Below are 14,151 nucleotides of genomic sequence, written 5' to 3'. Positions count from 1 at the left end.
TTGTCCGGAGACGCAATATCTCTGCGACTGAAGGTTAGCTGCTTGCCGAAAGTACAGTACACGGGACAAAAAGGAAAGCTGCAAAAAAACGGGAGGGAAATACTTTCGGTATTGACTGAGAGGCTTTAATAGCCGTTGATGCATGTCAGAAAACAAATTTTAACATGCCGGCCCCGTGTTTTGCAGCAAACGAAAAAACTGCTGCGGACCTGAGGCTGCGATAGGCAGAGGTAATTGCCACCATCTTTATTAGGGGCAATGATCTTCGGGACTCATGCGGGATCGCCATATTTATAGGTGGCAATCTGCAGTGGAACGCAAGCGCAGCCTTTCTTGTTTGGGAGAGGAGATTAAGACAAGAGAAATGTTTGTTTTTGTTTTTCTGGACTTCTTTCCCAGACTGTGAGACATGGCGTGTATTTCCTGGGAAGGACTTTTGACACTGGCGGAGTACTGGCTTCAGGCAGTATAAATTGCTGCAAGTTATACGTTAGATATTTAATGGAGGAGAAATGCCGAAAACGCGTTCAGAACTGCATGTTCAAAAACAAAGTTGCTGGAAAAGCTCAGTAGGTTTGGTAGCATCTGTGAAAGAAAAAAAAATAACGTTTCGGATCCGCTAACCCTTGCTTAGAACTTCATGTTACCTGTTGCACTCTCACTGTAGGAAGTCCTGCTTTAAATATTATGATCTATTAAAGCATATCCGTTTGCCCAGTATTCATATGATTGGGATCAAATCACTGAAAGTGCTCTGAGTCCCCTTGTGCTCCCTGGTCAAATTTATTAATGTCTGACTTCCTCAGTCTCTAATAATGGGTGTATTTTACCTCTGCATTTTTCTGTGTGGGGGAGCAGGGTGCTTTGAAGAGGAGGATTTATACATAACTAACAGAAACCAAGAGAAATGTTTGCCTTTTCCAGACAATCTTGTTGTGTTTTCTGGATTTCTGTCCAGGGCTGACCGTTATTTATCTCTTGTGGATTTGCTTTACAGGATATTTATTGAGAATAATTTGCAGACCAGGATCACAAAGCATGTTCTCCATTAAGCGGAGTGATCAGGATCTGAGTATCATTGACACTTAACTGGGAAAGGGAAGAGGTATAACCATTCTATGCGTGGGAGAATATTCCTGGTAAGTTTGTAACTTGAAAGCAGGATATTCAAATTTTTGGTTTGATCACCCCTGGGATAAGTGTTCAGTTCTATATCCTGCAGCTGAGAAAGGAGATATTGGCCTGAGAGGGGTAGATTTGTCCAAACAACACCTCGTCTCTTTTAAAGAACTGCCATATTTAGTCCCAATCGCCTACTTCATGATTTTAATCCATACATTTTTCATTCTTGAATACCTGCAAACTTCCTTTTAAAATTCCTTATGTGCACAAATTCCAGCACCCCTCCAGGTGGAATCTTCCATTTCCTGACAACTCCATTGATCCTGAAACTGAAGTCTGTGTTGATTCCTGAGGGTTATAAATTACTGCATTTAATGTGAAGATGCTGTTCCCTGAGCTTCCATTGAGCTGCGTTGAAACAGTATGGGAGGCTGAGATCAGAGTGGGTGTGAGCAGACAATGAAAATGAAAAGGCTGCACTGTGAGTACTGCTTGGCTAAGTGAGAGTGCTTTGGAGTTGGGTGAAACAGAAAGTGAAACTGAAAGATTGAGTGTGATGCTCAGTCTCAGTTTGGGCAGTTCAGAAAGTCTCTCAAATTGATATTTGATACCGTAAAGAACTTTCTTACAGTTTTTAAAGTATGTATTAGCTTAAATAAAGTTAGGGGCTTTAGGTTTATAATAGTAATGTTTGAAATGAAGGGGGAGGACCTAGCTTAATTAAATTCTTTTTAAGGCAGAAACTGGTTTAATCTGGAGAGAAGTCATAACAGAAGACATCACATCTGTGGTGTGCTCCTCTTGCACAATAGAACATAGGCTCTTGATGTTGTGTCGACCTGTGAAACCACACTGAAGCCCATTTAACCTACACTATTCCATTATCATCCATATGTTTATCCAATGACCACTTAAATGCCCTTAAACTTGGCGAGTCTACTACTGTTGCAGGCAGGGCATTGCACGCCCTTATTACTCTGAGTAAAGAACCTATGTCTGACATCTGTACGATATCTATGACCCGTCAATCTAATGCTATATCCCCTCGTGCTAGCCAGCTCCATCTGAGGAAAAAGGATCTCAGTGTCCACCCTATCTAATCCTCATATCATCTTGTATGTCTCTATTAGGTCACCTCTGAACCTTCTCTTTAACGAAAACAGCCTAAAGTCCCTCAACCTTTCCTCATAAGACCTTCCCTCGATACCAGGCAACATTCTGGTAAATCTCCTGTGCACCCTTTCCAATGCTTGCACATCCTTCCTGCGATGCGGTGACCAGAACTCCAAGTGCGGCCGCACCAGAGTTTCGTACGGCTGCAATATGACCTCATGGTTCTGAAACTCAATCCCTCGATCAGTAAAAACGAACACATTGTACACCTTCTTAACAACCCTATCAACTTGTGGAAACTTTCAGGGATCTATGTACATGGACACCGAGATCTCTTTGCTCATCCACACTACCAAGAATCTTACCATTAGCCCAGTACTCTGTATTCCTGTTACTCCTTCCAACGTGAATCACCTCACGGTTTTCCGCATTAAACTCCGGGACATTACCAGTGTCCCTATTGGCTATTTGTGCAGGAAGTGTGTCCATCTGCAGCTACTAGTTAACTGCTTTTCAGAGCTTGAGCTGTGGGTGCAGTCAGTATGGAGCATCCATGGTAACTGAGAAGGTTGTGGTCGCATTCTCAACAGATTGGTCACGCAGCAGGTGAAGATTACACAGACAGCAAGGGAATGGGTGACCATCAGACACGTAAAAGGCTCAGAAAGGAAGTGCTAGAGTCATCCCCCTCAAATAGATATACTGTTTTGGGTACTGTTCGGGGGAGGTGGAGGATGTTGGGGTGGCCACTCGGGAAGCAGCATCAGTCGGGTTCATGGCACTCGGAGTGACTCCGCTGCATAGAAGGGGAGGGAAACGATAAATATGACTGTAGAGACAGGGGATTCAATAGAGAGAGACATGAATCCAGGATGGTATGTTGCCTCCCTGGTGCCAGGATTAGCGATGACATGGAGCAGCTTCAGGACATTCTGGAGTGGGAGGGTGAACATCCGATTGTACCAGTGACATAGGAAAACCAAGGGAGGAGGACCTGAAAGCTGAAGATAGGAAGTTAAGAGATACACTAAAATACGAGATCTCAAATGTAGCATTGTCAAGCTTACACCCAGTGCCACATTGTTGTCGGGAGAAGTTTGTGTTGTGTTCAGTTGTACAAGTGACCTTTATTCAGAGCTCTGTTACCGCATGTGTGGGAGAGGTCAGAGTCCACTCCAAACCTGGCTTTCACATGAGGCCTAATTCCCCTCTTAAATACAGCTCAGATTGGAAGAGTGGACAGTGACACTCAAACTTTCCCTGGCTGATTGTGATATTTTTATTCCATTCGCTAGGTGTTATTTACATGCAATATTGTTGTCATTGTTAGCCACACACCCCAAATCAATATATCCAATCCAGTAAGCAAACCATTTTCCTAGGATGGTGACGGCGAGTACGAGGGGGCATAGCTTGAAATTGAGGGGTGAAAGATATAGGACAGATGCCAGAGGTAGTTTCTTTACTCAGAGAGTAGTAAGGGAATGGAACGCTTTGCCTGCAACGGTAGTAGATTCGCCAACTTTAGGTACATTTAGGGTGTCATTGGATAAGCATATGGACGTACATGGAATAGTGTAGGTTAGACGGGCTTGAGATCGGTATGACAGGTCGGCACAACATCAAGGGCCGAAGGGCCTGTACTGTGCTGTAATGTTCTATGTCCTATGTTCAAACAATCGTGGACAACACTATGTTCAGTCCTAAACCCTTCTATAATCTCCTGAGGTTAGCTCGAAAACTACTTCGTCTGTCTTTGGGACCTTACAATGCTTTTGACAGTTATATTCCTCCTCAGACATTTGCCAGCTGCACCACATTTTTTTGCCAAAAACCAAAATGGTATCTTATCACTAAGAACTTTTCCAAATTCTCTACTAACTGTAGTGTGGATTGTTAGGAATTGTGATTAAGTCTTTTAAACTCAACTCTGATATAAAGTGACTACAATTTTGTAATACAGTTGACAAATTGTGGAAAAATCCCTCTCTTACTTCAGCTTAAAAGATCAAACAGTGTTTCTGACTTGCTGCTGCAGTTTACAATCCCAACGATTTGCATTCTGTAAATGATTTTTAAACTGAAGTTTCATTTTCTACTCTAAGCGCTTTCCATTATTACTTTCTTGTTTTAATAAAAAGCATCTATTCCAGTTCCACTGAGTGTGAAATTCAGTCACTTTAGAGCTTTACCAAGCCATGAAACAAAATTTGTTCAGATTTCACAAATAACTAAGGCACTAACCATATCTTCATTTCGGATTTTGTAATCTATCTTTGTCACTCTTCCCTTGATCTTTGGATGTAAGAATTTATTCAAATTATCCGTATCTACATTTCAATTGTTTTATCTCTCTGCAGCCCTGACTTCTCTCTTTATAATCTTCCTTTGCCCCTTCCTATGTTGTTGGTCTTTTCGAGGTTGTGTTTACGCCATTTATTGCTTTTCCTTCCATAATGATACAGTGAGCTGCTTTTATTGCTGACAAACATTTGCTCAAGGAATTCAGCTAACCATTTCATGTTAATTGGTTGTTTGCATTTCTGGTTACAATTACCTAAACAGTTCAGAATGCTGTAGGATCAGACTTTTGCTTCTACTTTTTATTAAGTAACAAACTTGTGATTGTGGCTGAACCAGGCCTTTAAAAACTGCCTCTTGTTAAAATGCTTATGTGTTTTGAACTGTCTGTTTACAGAAACCCAAGTAAATTCCCTAATGTTCCTTCTCAACAGGACTCTTTTATACCCCCCACAGGACCTTTCGTGATCTAATCCCGTAACAGTGTGAGCTGCTACAATGCATGTGCTAGTAAAAGCATAAGAGGACAGATGAGATGAGTGCATGGCTGGAGCTATAACTTAAAAGGTTTGGATTCCTGAGGCATTGAGACTGTTTGTTTGTTTCTGGGGAAGGTGGGACATGCACAAGCTTGAACAATTGTCCTGGGCAGAGCTGGGACAGATATTCTTGTTGATGCTTTTGCTAGTTCCACTGGTGAGGATTTAAACTCGTATGACAGGGGAATGGGAACCAAAGTATAGCTTTAGCAGTAAAAGACTCAAATCAGCAAATGGGATTTGAAATTAGTTCATGATGTTGTCGGTGGCTGAAAGATTAAAAGAAAGAAGGATTAATCAAGATCAAATCTCTTTTCATACATCAGTCCTGTGATCCCAGGAATTGGTCTGGTGAACCTTCTTTCCGATCATTCAGTAGCCAGGCCATCCTTCCTCTGGAAAGGAGAACAAAGGTGCACACGACTCCAGGTGTGGTCTCACCAAGGCCCTTATAGAAAGATATCCCTCTTCCTGTACTCGAATCCTCTCACAATGAAGGCCGAAATATCATTTGCATTCTTCACTACTTGCTGCTGCCTGTTTCCTAAAAGAGAATAGGAGAGAAACACGGAACTAAATGGGGTCAGACACTCGGGTAACATTGTGTTCAACAATGTCCCCATTGTATCGGTGCTGGCCATCAAGCACCTATTGAAGCTAGGCCCGTTTTCTGGCACTCGGTGTGTAACCTGTATTTTGGTGCAGTGGATGATCATCTCAACACTTCTTCAAGATTGCAATGGTTCCTGCATCTATCACCATTTCAGATGCTGCCAGATCTGCTGAGTATCTCTATCATTTTCTGTTTTTATTTTAGATTTCAGGTATTTTTCTGCATCTTAGTCCTTCAGAAGGATCAGAGGGTATGGAGAGAAAACAGGAATTGGATTCATTTTCAGATGAATAAAATGCCTGCCCTTCATGTCTGTCCAAACTCTATCTCTTTTTGTAGTTTTGGACAAACGCTGACTGTTTCCCTTCCCTGAAGGACATTTAATGAACCAGTTCAGTTTTACTGATAATCCAGCAGTGCCCCTCAGTGTTGCATCCACAATTGATCAGATTAATTTCTGAGTTTGACAATCTTTGTGTGTGTTCTTCTGGTTTCTCTCTCTCTCTCTACTTTTTTTTTCTTCAGTTTGAAATTGTGATTGCATTCAGAGAAATCAAACAAAACCACATCCAGATCTGACACTCAATCTGTTTGTCGTAACCTAATTATCTCAGGATTTTGAACATTAAAGGAAGAAGCACTGTTCACACCAGGGAGAAATGCGTATTGTCTGTGTGTCGAAGATTCTGTGAAGATTCATCTGAAATGCCCAAACACCAGCACGGTCACACTGGGGAGAGACTGTGGTAATGTGGGGATTGTGGGAAGGGATTTATTTACCCATCCCAGCTGGAAATGCACCAACGCAGTCACACTGGGGAGAAACTGTTCATTTGCTCTGATTGTGGGCTGGGATTCACTCAGTCAAGCAACCTGCTGAAACACCAACGAGTTCACAGTGGGGACAGACTGTTCACATGTTCCGAGTATGGGAAGGGATTTGCTCACTCAACCAACCTGCTGAGACACCAGCGAGTTCACTCTGGGGACAGACCATTCACTTGTTCTATGTGTGGAAAGGGATTCACTCAATCATCCCAACTGTTAACACACCAGCAAGTTCACCACAACCACATTTGAAGGATTTTGCCCTTAAATCAAGGAATGAACTTTGATCTTTGGGCTGTTTGTACTGGTGTCATTAGTCCCTGCTCAAAACTTGATCTTCTCTTGGGAAATAAGGTAGGGCAGGGGACTGAGGGGTCAGCAGGGGGGACAATATTTTGGGGCCTATGATTATATCTCTATTAGTTTTAAAATAATTATGGAAAAGGATAGACTTTGGTCGAAGAGTCAAAGTTTTAAATGAGGCCAATTTTGACACTACTATGCTTCTTAAAAGCACAGTAAGACCGCCTATGTGTGGGAATGCACGAGATGGGTGAGATACAAAAAAGTATTTTACATCAGTATTTACTGTGATAAAGGATACAAAAGCTAAAGAACTTAGAGAAATGAATGTGTATCTTGAAAAGTTCCATGTTGTAGAGGAGGTGGTGCTGGATGCCATACAGAGCATAAAGGTGGATAAATCCCCAGGACCTCTTCAGGTGTATTCTCGAACTTTGCGGGAAGCTAGGCTTGCGATTGGGCCCCTTGCTCAGATATTTGCACCATTGACAGTCATAGGTGAGCTGTTACACTGGAGGTTGGCTAATCTGGTGCCATTGTTTAAGAAAGGTGGTAACATAAAACCAGGGAACAATAAACTTTTAGTGAGCCTGATGTCAGTTGTGGGTAAGTTGTTGGAGGGAATTCTGAGGGATAGGATTTACATATATTTGGAAAGCGTGGACTGAATGGGGAATAGTTGACATGGCTTTGTCCATAGGAAATTATGCCTTACTAACTTGATTGAGTTTTTTTGAAGAAGTTAGAAACAAGATTGATGGCAGAGCGGTGGATGTTTTCGATATTCCTCATGGTCGACTGATTAACAAGGTTAGATCACATGGAATCCAGGGAGAGCTGGCCATTTGGAAAGGCCTTTGACCTGCAGTATGCTGCAAGGATTGGTACTTAGTAACTATAACTCCTACATTCACATCCAAATCATCTTTATAAATGACACACCACTGGTCACAGGCCTCCAGTCGACAAAGCAACCCTCCACCAGCACTCCGTCTTCTACCTTCAAGCCAGATCTGTTTCCAAATGACTGGTTCTCTCTGTATTCCATCTGATCTGACCTTGCTAATCAGTCTACTATGAGGAACCTTGTCAAACGCCTTAGTGACATCCATATAGAACACATCCACCTCTTTGCGCTACTCAATCCTCTTTGTTCCTCCATCAAAAAAAATCAAGTTAGTGAGACATGATTTCCCACACACACAGCCATGTTGATTATCCCTAATCAGTCCTTCCCTTTCCAAATATTTCAAGTACTATCCCTCAGGATTCCTAGAACGACTTTCCCACCACTAATATCAGGCTCACTGGCCTATAGTTCCCTGGCTTTTCCTTACCACCTTTCTTAAATAGTGGCACCACATTAGCCAACTTCTGGTCCCTCAAATGTGACTATCGATGATACAAATATCTCAGCAAGGGGCCCAGCAATCACTTGCCTAGCTTCCCTCCGAGTTCTCGGATACACCTGATCAGGTCCCAGGAATTTATCCACTTTTATACGTTTTAAGCATCACTACCTCTGTAATATGGATAATTTTCAAGATGTTGCTATTTATTTCCCCACAGTCCATATCTTCCATATCCTTTTCTGTAGTAAATACTGATGCATAATACTTGTTTTATTATATTCCCCATTTCTTGCAATTCCACACATAGGAGGCATTGCTGCTTTTTAAGGGGCCCTATCTCTCCATCGTTATCCTTTTTGTTCTTAATCTATTTGTAGAATCCCACTGGATTTTCCTTAATACTATTTGCCTAAGTTACCTCATGTTCCCTTTTTGCCCTACTAATTTCCCTCTTAAGTATACTATTGTCATTATACTCTTGTAAGCATTCACTCGATCTCTGCTGTCTATACCTGACATGTCCTTCCTCGTTTTTCTTGACCAAAACCTTGATTTCTCTAGTCATCCAGAATTCCCTATACCTACCAGCATTGTCCTTCACCCGAACAGGAGTATACTGTCCCTGAACTCTCGTTATCTCTTTTTTTTTTGAAGGCTTCCCACTTTCTAACTTTCTGTTTTACCTGCGAACATCTGCCCCAATCAACTTTTGAAAGCTCTTGTGTAATACCATTAAAATTGGCCTTCCTCCAATATAGAGCTTTAACTTTCAGATCCGGTCTACTCTTTTCCATCACTATTTTAAAACTAATAGAATTATGGTCACTGGCCCCAAAGTCCTCCCCTGCTGATACCCTAGTCACCTGTCCTGCTTTATTTGCCAACAGCAGGTCAAGTTTTGCACCTTCTGTAGTCGGTACATCACATACTGAATCAAAACATTTTCCTCTACACTCTCAGCAAACTCCGCTCCATCCAAGCCTTTTAGACCATGGAATTCCCAGTCTGTTTGGAAAGTTAAAATCCCTTCCATCACCACCCTGTTATTCTTCCAGATAACTTCTTTCAAAATTATTTGTCAGATTCCTGCTGACTAATGGGGGTGGCTATAGTATAATCCCAATAAGGTGATCATCCCTTTCTTATTTCTCAGTTCCACCCAAATAACTTCCCTGGATGTATTCTCAGATATATCCTGCCTAAGTAATGCCGTAATGTTATCCTTGCTCAAAAATGCCACTTTTCCCTCCTCTCTTGCTTTGCTTCCCCCTCCCCCTTCGACTTTCTATCCTTTCTATAGGAACTATATCTTAGAACATTAAGCTGGCAGCCCTGTCCACCTCTGAGCCTTGCCTCTGTAATTGCAATGATAACCCAGTTTCATGTTTCCAATCTTGCCCTGAGTTCCTCTGCCTTAGCTGTTAGGCCTCTGGCATTGAAATAAATGGCGTTTAATTTATTAGTCCTTTCGCATTAATCTCAATAACAAATACGTAACTGTAGAGTAGGTTTTGAAAATGATAACGTTTTATTGCTGTAGATCAACACATTCACACTGGGTAAAGACAATCCACCCGCAGTGTGTGAAAAGGGATTCCCTAGTTCATTAGGACGGGTTTTCATAGAATTCGGAGTATTCCTACAGTATGGAAACAGGCCCTTCGGCCCAAGAATTCCACACAAAACCTCAGAGCATCCCACCCAGACACATCTCCCCGTAGCCCACCTAATGTACGCATCACTGAACACTCTGGGCAATTTAGCTTGGCGAATCCACTAACCAGCACGTGGGAGGAAACCAGAGCACCTAGAGGAAACCCACGCAGCCACAGGGAGAATATGCCAACAACCACACACTCGGTTGCCCAAGGGTGGAATCAAATCCAGGTCCCTGGCACTGTGAGGCAGCAGTGCTAACCGCTGAGCCACTGTGGTTAAACACCAATGAGTTCCCAAGAATCTGTAGGAATTTTTGTTGCTCGTATTATCTGTATTCAAGTCATGTTATCTGGGCTTGTTTCTCATGATGTTTGAAAACACCACATGTCTGGTTACCTTGTTGGGAGAAAAAATGATATAAATTTTATTAAAACTACTGTGCATTGGATCTTTATCTCAAAAGCAGACTAATTTATTTTGAAAGGGGAGATGGAGAGCCTATCTCCTCTATCCTCACCTCCAACAAGTGCGAGGAACCTGTGGTTTTTATTTTTCACTCAATGACAGTCAGTACATTTCATATGAGCAACTGGGAACCGAGTCATCCCAAAATGCTTGAAACTTAGTGTACTAATGGTACACTATTACAATAATAACCATTACAATTCTTTTCTGAACCTTTTGAAGTTTTACAACATCCGTCCTTCAGCAGGAAGAGTAGAATTACACACAGCGGTTACACCTAAACTGGAATGGGAACTGCATCCTTGTGGGAGCTGGGGATGGGTTTCCAGTACTGTTGGGGGTCATGTAAAAAGTTTAGCAGTGGGCTGAAATCCAGACAATGTTCAAAAATAATAATGGCCAAAAAGAGAAGAAACAAGAGAGTCTGGAAGGCATTGTCATTGGGCAATTAAGATATAAGCGAGTTTGCCACGGGTGAATGGTATTTAATGCTTGGAGTCAGATGAATAAGGCAGATGATTTGAGGATACAAATTAGTGGGGTCAGAAAGCCATTGCTGTCACTTGGACATGGTTAGCAGCTCAGTATTCCAGGATACAGGGCCTTCATGCAAGGCAGTGGAGGTGGTAAAGGAGGAGGAAATATTGTTATTTTGCTTCAGGAATCTATAGAGCAATAAGGACAGGTGACATTTTTGAAAACCCCTTTAAATAAATAAGGAGACAGATTTTGAGAAAGTGTAGAAGTAGCAGGATTATGGTAGCAGAGACTTTCAACTTCCTCAACATTAATGGAGTCGTCATAATGTGAAGGATTTATCAGAATTTTTAAAATACATCCAGGAGAGCATTTTTTCAGCCACTAAGTAGAAGTCCCAACAAGGAAGGGGAAGGTCCTGGACTTGACTTTACGTTACAAAGTTGAGCAAGTGGTTGAAGTTTCAGTGGGATAGCATTTTGCAGGTAGTTATTATAACTATTCGATTCAGGATTTGTATGGAAAAGGACAAGGATGGGTCTAAAGTCCTAAACTGATGCTGAAGTTATGAAGAAAGTAAATGGAATTTTGGCCTTAACTGCGAGGTGTTGGTGTTTTGAGGATCGGGACATCTTGTAACAACTGTATTGGATGTTGGTGAAGCCATATTGGTTTAGCTACTCGTATTTAAGAAAGGATATGCTGGCGTTGAATGCGGTGCAAAAGAGATTCGCTAAGCTGATTCATGGGATGTAAGGGTCATCAAGAATAGCTGGAGGAAGGGAATTTGCAAAGGGAAAATACTAAATAAACAGGTGGTGCCCAGTGTTGGGCTCATACTCACAACTCTGCACTTAAACAGCGTATGTTCCAACAACTGAGTTAACTTGGCCTTCCACAGTCAATGTTCAAATCCTGCTTTATAAGGTGACAAATGGGTTTTTCACGGACGCCGCTGCAGTCCAAGGAAGTAAAAGGTAACTGCTTTAGAAAATCCCAAGGTTCCAATGTATTCTTCTCATTCACATTGCAATCCATTTTCAGTACTTGCTCCAGGATTTAACATTCAAAATTAATTTCGTGATGTTGTTGCCCTCATCTTTAAGTGCCCTGTATAACTCCAGTCACTCGGTCGAATGGTGAAAAAGTCTGTTTCAATAAACCAATTTTTTTCAGCTACAGTCTAAGAAATGTTCCTTTATTTGCTGAATCTCACACAACATTTTCTTTCTTCTGTGTGTCAACAACTTTTGCCAATTCTCATGTTACGGACTACATTTTCAGAATCTTTTTAACCAGAGGTTTCTGGTGCAGTTGTAAGACTTCATATTAAATGGTACAAAAAACCAAACGGGCTTAAAAGATGAGAAAGGAAATACATTTTTGTATTTTTGCGTGAAGACGGTTCAGTTACTGTGTGCTTGTTTCATATAAAATGGATGATTGAAGTGTTCACAGTGCACTATTTAAATAGCAGATACGAAGACCTTGTGAGCAAGCATTTAAGACATTTGACACATTGAGGGAATTAATTTAGAAACCCAAAATGTCCAGAAAATGTGCTGGATAAATTCAGCAGGTCTGTTATTTTCGCTCTTTTCGATTCAGGATGGGTATGGAAAAGGACAGAAATGGGTCTAAAGTCTTCTGCGGGTGCTGCAAATGATTAAGAGAGAAGATCGAATTTTAGCTTTAATTGCTACATAGTTGTTACAATTTTTAACAATTATGTAGGATGTTAGTGAAGCCATTCCTGCGGAGAGAAAGAAATAGTGCAAATATCTTGAAACTAACATGATTTCACTTGTCTCATTGCCAGACCTCCTATGTTTCTTTCACACTTTCTGTTAAACAGCAAGAAGTTCTTTTCTTGAGAAGAGAAAAGCATGAGAGGTAACCTGAGAGAAATTGGAGACTCTGCAGGGATTTGAGGCAAAAATGGTGTTGAGGTTGAGGTTGTTAGAGATTTAAGAAATGGTAATGCAGTCTCGAGGCCTCTCCTGCTCCATGACTAAAATTTGGTGCAGCGACATCATCATTGAAGACAATAAGGATGACCACGACTTGTCAGTTACTGTGGCTGAACAGTCTTAAGGAGCTGAATTAAGACTCCAGTCTTTTCATTGATGTGGGTTTGAATCCCACTGTTGCGAATGTTCCTTCAGCAACTGGCATTTTCTTCTCAGCAGGATTTTGCGAGTGTAAGAAAAGAGGAGACAATACACATATGACTTGCTGCATGAAGCAAAAAAGAATATACTTGAAGTTTTATTAAAGTTATCTTTTCAAGGAGCTACACAGACATGTTTGAGTGTACAGGAGACATAGAAACAAAATGGTACAACAGGGATGAGGAAGAACAGTGCAAGAGAGGGAGGGGAAAACCTATGTTAGCTCATCCTCAGCGTTTATCCAGAACAGCATTCGGTGAGAGTAACTACTGTACAGTCCTGTGGAAAGTAGGTCCCATTCTCACTTTGAGAAAAACTTATCATGCTGTATGGTACTATCACGATGCTAAATTGGATAGTCTTTTAACAGATCTGTTGATGTATCTTTTTAGCACCTGTGATGCACTTTGGGCCAATAACACTAGAAATGAGACAGCAGAGATTTGAATCACTCCAACATTACAGGAAGGTTGAATGTGGGGGACCGGTCTGTGTTAGAGTAGTTAAATCTAGAAGTAACAAAGAATGGATAGGGTTTCAGCAGCAGATGAGCTGAGATGTGGATGGAGTCAGGTGATGTTACTGAGATAGAAACAGTTAGTTTGGTGATGATGCAGGAGAAAGCTCATCTTAGTGTGAAGTATTTCATCAGAGTTGTGAACAGTCTGGTTCAGCTTCACACAGTTACTAGACAGAAGGTTGCAGTCAGTGTAGAAGCTGTCTCAGTGTTTAATTGGAGGAAATTGCTGTTCATCCTGCACTGGATTCAAACAAGTCAGGATGATGTGTGACTTGGAGGGGGTCCTCACCGTGATGGTGTTCCATAGATCTTCCACACTGGACATTCACAACAGTGAAGATTAAGGGTTTGTGACATGATGTCAAAGTCCTGATTGAGATGTGGATTTAGTCAATACCTGTATTTCACCTCTTTCTCAACATTCTTTGTCTGTCCACTCACAAAGACGCCAGAGTCTTGTATAAGTCCAGACCAGGTGGCAGCTTCTGTTCCCTGATCGACATTAGTGAATCACTGGCTTTTGTGGTCACTTTTTTTTAAATAGTGTGTCATTAATCCTACGGGGTGGCACGGTGGCTCAGTAGTTAGCACTGCAGCCTCACAGTGCCAGGGACCCGGGTTCGATTCCAGCTTCGGGCAACTGTCTGAGCGGAGTTTGCACATTCTCTCCATGGCTGTGTGGGTTTAC

General features: G+C 41.6%; 1 long non-coding RNA gene across 3 annotated transcripts; it reads left to right on the top strand.

Moving 5' to 3' along the window:
- On the top strand, positions 1-11,949 carry LOC132208765 (uncharacterized). Of its 3 annotated transcripts, none has more exons than XR_009444914.1 (3): positions 1-230; positions 998-1,139; positions 4,971-11,949. It is a non-coding gene; the product is annotated as an uncharacterized LOC132208765 (long non-coding RNA). The 3 variants fall into 3 exon arrangements; XR_009444915.1 differs by having other exon boundaries at positions 1-569; positions 4,993-11,949; XR_009444913.1 differs by having other exon boundaries at positions 1-569.
- The last annotated feature ends 2,202 nt before the right edge of the window (positions 11,950-14,151 follow it).

Source organism: Stegostoma tigrinum, unplaced genomic scaffold (assembly GCF_030684315.1).
Source record: "Stegostoma tigrinum isolate sSteTig4 unplaced genomic scaffold, sSteTig4.hap1 scaffold_53, whole genome shotgun sequence".
Lineage (NCBI taxonomy): Eukaryota > Metazoa > Chordata > Chondrichthyes > Orectolobiformes > Stegostomatidae > Stegostoma > Stegostoma tigrinum.
The sequence above is the reverse complement of the archived record's forward strand: the minus strand, read 5'-3'. Positions and strand labels throughout refer to the sequence as shown.